The sequence below is a fragment of the Trichoplusia ni genome, unplaced genomic scaffold (assembly GCF_003590095.1).
Source record: "Trichoplusia ni isolate ovarian cell line Hi5 unplaced genomic scaffold, tn1 tig00003034, whole genome shotgun sequence".
Taxonomy (NCBI): Eukaryota; Metazoa; Arthropoda; class Insecta; order Lepidoptera; family Noctuidae; genus Trichoplusia; species Trichoplusia ni.
This window is the reverse complement of record NW_020800318.1, coordinates 358156-367562: the sequence shown is the minus strand read 5'-3', so window position 1 is coordinate 367562 and position 9407 is coordinate 358156. Positions and strand designations below refer to the sequence as shown.

The 9407-nt window shown below is 36.2% G+C and overlaps 1 long non-coding RNA gene across 1 annotated transcript; it reads right to left on the bottom strand.

The window, feature by feature from the left end:
* Nucleotides 1-6127: 6127 nt before the first annotated feature.
* Nucleotides 6128-7949, bottom strand: LOC113507661. The gene is made up of 2 exons (XR_003401883.1): nucleotides 7001-7949; nucleotides 6128-6744 (listed from the first exon to the last, which is right to left on the bottom strand). It is a non-coding gene; the product is annotated as an uncharacterized LOC113507661 (long non-coding RNA).
* Nucleotides 7950-9407: the final 1458 nt, after the last annotated feature.

Below are 9407 nucleotides of genomic sequence, written 5' to 3'. Positions count from 1 at the left end.
AAGTCTTTTGAACTGATTTTCAATCTAGTCTAGAACCTGCATCTCTTGAAGATTTTTTTCACATTCAGGACTCGGTGGTGAGGTTATACGTATGATAAGTATGTGTGAAGTGTGGTTTTGGGAGACAGTTAATCCAGCCATCCCAACTCCCTCAGAAACGCAGTAGTCTCTTAGGCCGATGTCAAGCCACTGATAGGCAACTTGGTGACCGAGTACTTCCCACCCGGTAGTTTTGAACTAGTCCCGTGGCGATTCTTCTACAGCTCATTTAACGCATAATTTAACTAAGCTAGAGGTATGCTGTTAACTATGTCAGTAATAAATAATCGTAAACAGCATTGTGCAAAACGCTTTATTAAGATATGAAAGCTTTATTTGGTCATACGCAAAATAAGACTACATTCACAGCAACTCCTACGCTTCGCAGATGAAATACAGCCTCATTAAACCATATTATTGCATAAATCGGTCCTTTATTCGTGTAGCTAATTAATTAAAATAGGGGTTTTGAAAGAGAAACCTCAGTCTAGGTTAGTGCGTTGTCCCGCTTACACAACCAAAAGAAAAAGAGTCCATTTAGACGATGCGAGGAATACAATGCAAGTTGCAATATACTGTGCAGCCACGGAACTCGGGTATCTAGCGTGATGTATGATCGCCAGCAATATATTACCACTTTCCCAATATATCTCGGATTGTCTAAATGGGGCCTAACTTAAAGAGTTGCTGATAGGCCCAAGCGTTGTATTCATTCCATAGGTCGTGTAACTTAACCCAGACCCAATTTCCTTAATTAATAATTTAAACCTCTCACAAACATACCGAGTCTAGCTGTATGAATATTAATAGCAAACTATAGTTTTCAGACAGTACTTATCGTTTTATGCAAATTCCTAAGTTGGGCTTGGCTTTCGAATAGCAAAATGCATCTGAAGTTCTGGAGTCGAAATTCAGAACTCCTATTAGTCTTTGATCAACTTTACACTTATAAACTATTATAGGCAATGGAAGGAAAAGGGGAGAGGTTTTAGAGCTTATTTAGGCTGTATGCTTGATCGATAATATTGCGGCTATTAGAAAATGATTTATTCTGAAACTTTAAACATCTGAAATGTTGATCTAAATATTGTTAGTATTGAAAATGTTAAGGCTTATATGATTTCCCATACTTTTAGAAAAACCATAAGGGTAACTTCTTGGTTGATATCTAATTATCGTTTTTAATAGATTTTTTGGCTTAGGAATTTTAAACATATAATTATGGTTAACTACATAGTATTAACTCACGTGGTAACCGATTTTATCCCAGAAACCAAATGTTGGGTTTGATTTGTAGAAGTGGCCTATTTATAGATAGTACCTAGATGGTAAAAGTTAAAAGTTAATTTTGTACCACGACGACAAGTCAGAGATTGTATCAATCTTTTCGTCCACCTTAATTTGACATTTGACTGACTAGATAGAAAAAAAACCTTAAAACTGTTTCACAAAGAAGAACAAAAACATTCTACTTAGTAAAACATTATTGAAATTACAGGACTTATTTTTTTATTCAACACTGAGCACTGTGATAAATCTTTTTAATCTGAATAATAAATAAATGTTACTTCAGTCTATTTAAAATTAATGTAACAAAATGTAAGTAACATAGCTGTTAATTGTTCCTTCTCGCGTCCGAAGCTTTGAGACTTCAACTTACAACGTTAATTTACATTTTAACAAAGTTAATGAGTTGGTAATTAAAATACAAATGAACAAAATAAAACAACGTTTCAGCTTAATCTTAATGATTAGGTTTTGTGAGAAAATGTTTTCTTATACAAGTTCCTAGACGATATGATTGGCGTAAGAAATAAAATAGCTTATTCATTAAGAGAAGGAATCATGTATTGTGATAATTAATAATTAATCGTTTAGTCAATTGTTGTTCTGCCAATTCTTTGATTGCTCCAATTTGATGATTAGTTTAACTTCGCCCGTAAACAACAAGAGCTGTTAATTCTCCCACAAGAAGTTGTAGTACGGCAGGCACTTTTCATTGTGTTACAATGTCTCAATTTTATATTTTTCTGTTTCAGGTAAGTACCACCATGTTTATCTACACAAGTATATCTTCATAAGCCGTAAGTAATGAATTAAGAACAATATGAAATTATTGAGGGCAATTAAAAAAAAACAAATACACACAGTGCCTACAATTCTGGCATAACAGTCCAGACTACGAAATAATATGGAGGCCTACAAATCTGCAATACAAGTCATGAATACGTATGAAATGCAATAACGTAAGCCTCCTGTATCGATCATATCTACATTGTGGGCTCCGGCCGGGTCTATTACGGTGGCTCTGTGGCTGATGCAGGCTCGGAATTGGTGCCATTCGACCATGAGGACATCTCACAATACGGATTTAGGTCGAATATCCTATTATGTTTGTCATACTCGTGTATGTCATATTTACGTTGGATTTTGATTTTTGGAAATGTAGGCTTTTGTAGTTTCTCCTCGTTATTGTTGCATCGTGAACTTGCGATTTTTATTCGTTATTTTTCGTGAAATGTTTCTTGGACATTCTGGATTATGTTTTACAAATCAATCCTGATACAGTTCAAACTTCTGTTTATCGTTTGTATTTCATATAAGAAAACTAATAGAGTAATCTGGGGACAGTATATTTTCAGGTTATTTATCCCAAAATAACCATTATCACTAGTGACACGTAACCTCATTATAAATCCCTGTCTTTACCCGAAAGTCAGTATCAAATTCCCGAGTGTTCCCCTTACAGTAATGCCACTTGATGCGCGCATAATTAACTCGAAATTATTTTTGGGCAACCACAAAAATAAACCGGTTGACGCGACAACGCTTTCAGGCGTAGTATTTAAGTACGCATGGGTTGGGGCGAATTTTTCGGCCATGTCTAACATCAAAGGCCCCAGTACGGCCCTGGGCCCTTCAGTTTTAGTGTGACGTCACAGTTACCTGGTGGTAATTACTATTCAAATATTCACTGGGTTAACATATTCCTTTATGGCTACTCGTGTTAACTTTGTTGCTGGCTGGTACTGGTTGGTTTATAAGTTAAATTTTCTTTATACTTGCATTTCTATTTTTTGCTGTGGGATAATTTAGATTTTAGATGGTGATGTAAATTTTGTTTGAGAAAAATTTTAGAGTTACTATAAGGGCAGTCTTTTTCATACAATTGCTAGAAGTTATAACCAACGTAAGCATGGTTTATCGATAATTTATTGTACCAATATAGGCGCTACATTGTCTGCCAAGAAAAAAGTTAAAGCTCAGTTTCCCATTCTGGATATATTTTACATTTTGAAGAAGGATAAGATATTAATGTCAAAAAGTCATGTTATAAAGGTCCAAAAGCAAACAATCCAAATTATTCATTTTCTTAATATGAATTAATAACGCAAAGAAATAAAACTAAGAACAAACATTTTTAATTAACATTTCCGTATTATTGGTTATGATAACGATGTCAGAGTTATCAGGGGTTCAGTTACCAAGAATTTGTATTATGATATTTCGGTATTTCATTACGTTATTTTTAGTACCAGACCTTGGTTCCTTTGTGCCTAAAAAAATATTTCAAAGTAATATTGTCGGATTTTTGTCAAAACCCCTGGACAAAGATAAATTGCCAGAATTGAAGTTATTAAGACAAGAAAGAGAATATTTTAATCGTTTTACATTTTTAATATCACAATTGGAATTTGATTAATTTTAAGAGGTTTCAGGTCTATCTTAAGACTTATAACAAATTAAAACTTCTTAAAACCTCCATAAATTGCTGAAGGTTCGACTAGATACATGAGTACCTAGTATATCATACAGTTACATAAACACACGTCTATACCTGCTACCGTCGCCGGGATGCCATAAATCAATGAAGCCTGTCCCACATTATAAATACTGCATCCCTTTCTATCACTGGGAAATACATGGAGCCGAAAATTTCCTGGAAAAGTGCTAACCAGTGCAACCCTGTACTATGGAAATGCGAAGCAACTAGTGCGACTCAAATACTCCCGAGAGAATCAAAGGCTCAAAGTACATTTACAAGGTAAGCGGAAAATCGACTGTATTACACAACTCGTAAGGTTTATTTTGATGTTTACTGAAACTTCGAGCCCCGGGTGACCGATACCTGCAGTTCGGTCGTGCAGCCATTAAGGTTTGTACACATTACTCGGCCGTGATTTATGAGTTGATGCAAATCGCTGGTTTTATGTAAGTGAAAATATTTCAGGTTGCATTTCGATTTCCATTCGGAACTGGTTTCCATTTTAAATTCTTGCACATTGCTTAAAGATCAAGTATAGAAATAGGATTTACTTTTAATAACTAAGTTCTGAAGAAAAGTGTTTGAAATTTCATGCGCCGTTTCTTCTTCAGCAATGGCACTTAAGAAGTGGTTTAGGTAAGTAAGACGAATCAGGGTAATGTTTAGTGTAATCTCAACGCTCAACAAGCGTTACTGAGTTAATGAGCTTAATTTGAATAATTGATTATACATTTTGAAGCCTTTGATAAAAGACAATGCCGTTTGTAATCGTCCTATTCTTCTGAAACTTATTGCGGAAGGGTTATAATATGTTGGTCACATATTCTAAAACTAAAGTTAGCATGAAAAATTAGGAGATTACGCGTACTTGGGTTCGATTTTTCTTGAACTGGGACTTGTTTTCTCAAAATCCTTACAACTTTTGTTGGTTTTGAACCTTTAATGAAATATTAGTAAGAGCCTCTTGTTGATTTTTAAGATTGAGTAACTGTATAAGTTGTTCAAACTTATTTGGTAGTCCCGAATTATGATTGCATTTAATCAAAATATCAATTTTTAGTCATTTTTTGATTACTCTTTATTGCTAGTCATCAATCATCGAGTCTTTATGATATTTAGTTCATGTCTAAGATTATTCTTTAGGGACATCTTGTCAGAGAAAAACATTCAGTGCCATCTCCATAATTAATTAAAGGATCACTGATTTTCGTTAAACATTTGATCATTTTGTTCATGTTCCAGCAGCAGCGAAAAAAAAACATAAATTTAACTTTTTCCTACCTAATTAAAAACAATATTGGAATTTGGAGACTTCGTTGAAAAAAGGGTATCTTTATAAAACATAACTAACATAGATATAATTTAATAATAAGAATAAATTCTTTTAAAAATAATAACACAAAAAAAATACATCCGGAAATGTAAACGTGCCCTTATTTATATCCGACTATCGTATATTTCGCTATGATACGATGGTACACGGTGCGTCGGGAGCTGCATCGAGCGGCCCAGGCAAGGCCCAGGACAAAGGTCCTGAAATTATTAGCTCGCGAGCTGTCGAACCTAACTGACGTGCGCGATAACACTGATTAAAACTCCATAAAATACTCATTAATCAAAGACTTTCTAACCAAAATCTAAATCAAATAATACGAAGTGATGTTATCTGAGTTTCTTTTTGTGAAATTTCCAAAAAGTGACAATTTTCTGGTGACTATGATTGACTTATGCTGTGCTGGGTGGTGGTGGAGACTTTCTTTGTGTTGGTGTGATGGAGTGATCGGGCTTTGGAAGATAACATCCAGCTGTCTTCGAGCTGATCAGGATCGGGGATCAACAGGTTGAAGATTTGACGTGGGATGACGAGACTGCCGTGACAATTAGTAATAGCAGATAAGTGATAGATTAATATGTTAGATTAATTTTGTACTCAGATCTTAATCAACTTTAGTAATCTTGGAATAGTCAATATTAATGAGTGTATTTTAATTGCCTTTTGAAACATGGTAGGATTAAAAAATTTAATAAATCGATTGTCTTAAATAGAATATATGTTAAATTTTCTGTGCACATGTTTGCGCAAAACCCAGATTTGGGATTATCTCGCGCTGGGTGACCTTATTTAATCCACATTATAAAATGGATTTCAGTTTATAACTTTCCTGAAATAGTAAAACATAATATTGCACTGTAAGCTTGGTATTGATATAAGAATAATTTTGTTTAAATTAAAATTTTCAATTACTTCGGTTAATCTTAAAATTAGGGGGAAGTCCCCCAGTGGCGGACACCTAAGGTTATTTATAAATAAAACAAAGAATATTTAAAAAAATGCTTATTCGTTTATGACTTATATTAGATAACAAAGTTAGGAATCAAATTAAATTAACAAAAATGCAACCTCTGCTTAAAAATAATTAATACCATCATTCAAACTTTGGTAACAAAAAATATGATTTTAAAAAGTGGCACCTAGTACCGGACAATATTTGTGCCATACCCCTAGCACCGGATATTTCAAAATAACCTGCATCGTTCACATATGTAGCCATCTCCAGACTCTGGAATATCTGCACATGCTTCATGTAACCACCCACGATAGGATGAGCACTGGATCCAGGCTTCCTCAGAGGCTTCTAAGCAAACTAAGCAAATTGTTATGTTTGTCTTAGATGTTTCAGTCAATGTTTCTACTTCACTTCTTTTTTTTCTTTAGGTTTCACGTTTGTCGCTTCTTTTCTCTTGTCTACGCTCTTTCCATTGGTATTCTTTCCTTTACCTTCCATTGCTACTTCAAAATTAGATTTTATTTAGTCCTTTTTAGGTTACACTGAGTTCTTTTGCCATAATTTTATTAATAGCAGTTTGTAAGCTCTGTGGCTCCCAAGATCCTTTCTTTTTCTTCTCTTCCATTTTTATTATCTTCTTTCTTCTATACTCTAAAATAAAATTAAATAATTATAATAAATGACGTAAATTCTCACAAGGAATATCAATATGTTTACTGTCCGGCGCTAAGGGACTACTTAGTGTCCGGTGCTAAGGGACAGACATTTTCGTTCATTAGGTGGTACCTACTAAAATTAATTAAAAGATTTAATAATATTCTACCATTTTACGGATAACAATCAAGTACTACTTTTATCGTTGAATACCACTCAAATGTAAATGCATAAATATACTAGAATTACTTACATTGATATTTAGCTGACGACGTGATTTCGCGCCTAAAACTGCAATCAGCGGCTCCTGCCATGGCCGTGTATGTCACTGGCGAGGCGCGGCGCGTGACCCTGTACCTGTGTGACCCCCGCACCCCTTTCACTTGTATTTTGAATCGAACGGGTCGACACTCGCTTAAATAGTACGAGTGTCCGGCGCTAGGTGCCGTCCGGCGTTACGGGACTTCCCCCTAATATTTTCTTGTTATCCTTTATTACGTAATTTAGGTTGTTACGTCACAAAGGCGAGTGACGCGCATGCGCGTTAGGTACCTCAAATACTTATGATATCCGCATTGCAGTGAAAAATCAGGTCATCCTAGGTAACCTGCAAGTGACCTAAATTGTATGGAGTTGCGCAATAGATAGAGGTCAGGACTCCAAGCCCTGGCTGAGCCTGGGCAGTTCGCTCGCTTACGTCATTGTGACAGGTTGTGTCAGTGGTGTTTAGTGTCATTTAGTAATCATGTATCAATCTTAAATTTTCTATCAGTATTAATCAACAGTGAAGTTAATTGGTGTAAATAAATAGATTTTAAAGATTGGTAATACGTGACGTTCGTGGTTTTAGTAAGTTAGTTAATAATCAATACCTACATGGCTTATGTCTAGTGTTCTTTTCTATTTAAACATTTTAAATTAAATTTTAACTAAAAAAAACCATTAGTTAATAATTTCTACAATAATTACAGTGTTGCGTCTTAAAATCAAGTCATCGGCCTAGCTTTTTCCCAAATTTGTTGGGGTCGGTTTCCTGTCTATCCACATTCAGCTAAGTAGACCAGTGTTTAACAAGGAGCGACTGCCTATCTGACCTCCTTAAACCAGTTACCTCGGCAACACGATACCCCTTGGTTCGACTGGTAGACAGACTTTTCAACTTCTGACTACCTGTAACGACTGTCAAAATTGTATGAATAACAGCCGGGAGTCCGGGACCCACAATTTAAGTGCCTTCCGAAACACGGAGGAACTCGTTATGACAAAGATGGTCACCCATCTAATGGACCAATGGCGTCATGCGGTTATAGCTTATTTTGGCACTTAAAGTTTATTCAAAACGTATGTTGGTGGCGCCACTAGTGATATTGATCGTCATTTGTTACCTATAACCTAGGCTCTCACAGGTTCCGGGAATTCAGCTACAAGCTTTACGGGGTTGAGGGGTGGGGGGGGGGGAGTTAAGCCTCTGACCTAATTTTTGGTATTGCGCATTGCGCAGAAAACCGATGGGTTTTGCAACCGGGAATTGCTAGCTCAGTGTAGTTCTGGAGGTCGTAGTGTCAAGTCAAGTGACATTTTTCTAATTAATAAGTAATTTATGGTGTTTGGTGTATTAGTGAAATAATTATAAAATCAATACTTTTTCTGTTATTAATTTTTGGCATTGTCCTAATGGTCCGGATGAACCTAATACTACCTTAAGGTTTTAGTGGTGAATGGTGAAACCGGTGTCGGAGGCGCCACTATCGATTTCGGACGCCATTTTGAGCCAATTTACAAGGCTCTCATTGGTTCTGGGAATTCAGCTTCAGGCAGCGGGGTTTCGTCCCCTATAGGTGGGAGGGGGTGAAATAAAGGGTGGAGGGGTGACCTATTTTGTAATATGACGCATTGCGTCAGGACACCAGTGCATCCAGCACCCGGGCAATAGCTGGTTCAGTGTCGTGCAAGAGGTCATAGTGACAAGTCACCTCACATTTAGTTTTTTCAATTAGAATAATACATTCTTTAGTCAGTGCAGTGCAACTGTGTGTGGTATACCAGTGCTAATGAAAACAATACGGTTTATTTTCGGTAATATGGTGGCGTTTGTGGTGATCGCTGTAGGCATTGTTCAAGAGTGGAGTATACGAAGTCTTAGGGCGGGGCAGTGCCAAGATGGAGAAAAACAAAGAGCTTGGAAGCTTCTCTCTGTACTAGGGTTTCTTGTATATGCACTTAACTATATGTGCCGATAGGAGGCTTAGATTTCTTTTATTTCCCAAATTAGATTATTTAGTGGTTGTAATGATCAGTTCTTATGAATAGTGCTTTACCACTGCCATATTTTAAGTAGTGACAAATAATGTTATAATAGTTAAAGACTGGTGGCGCCACCTATTTTGGTACTCGGACGCCATTTTGACCTCATATACCATGCCCTGCGCAGAACTCGAAAATTTAGCTTGACGCATAGGGGGAGTGGGGGTGGGTACACCTGACCTAATTTATAATTTTGCGCATTGCGCAGACTACCAAGTGCCTAGACCCCGGGAAATAGCTAGCTTGTTGAAGTGTTCATAGTGACAAGTGACCTCATGCCAATTAGCCTGACCTAGGTGCTTTCTTGTGTATTAAATCATTACAAACCAATTACTGGGTTTTTATATATGCACAAT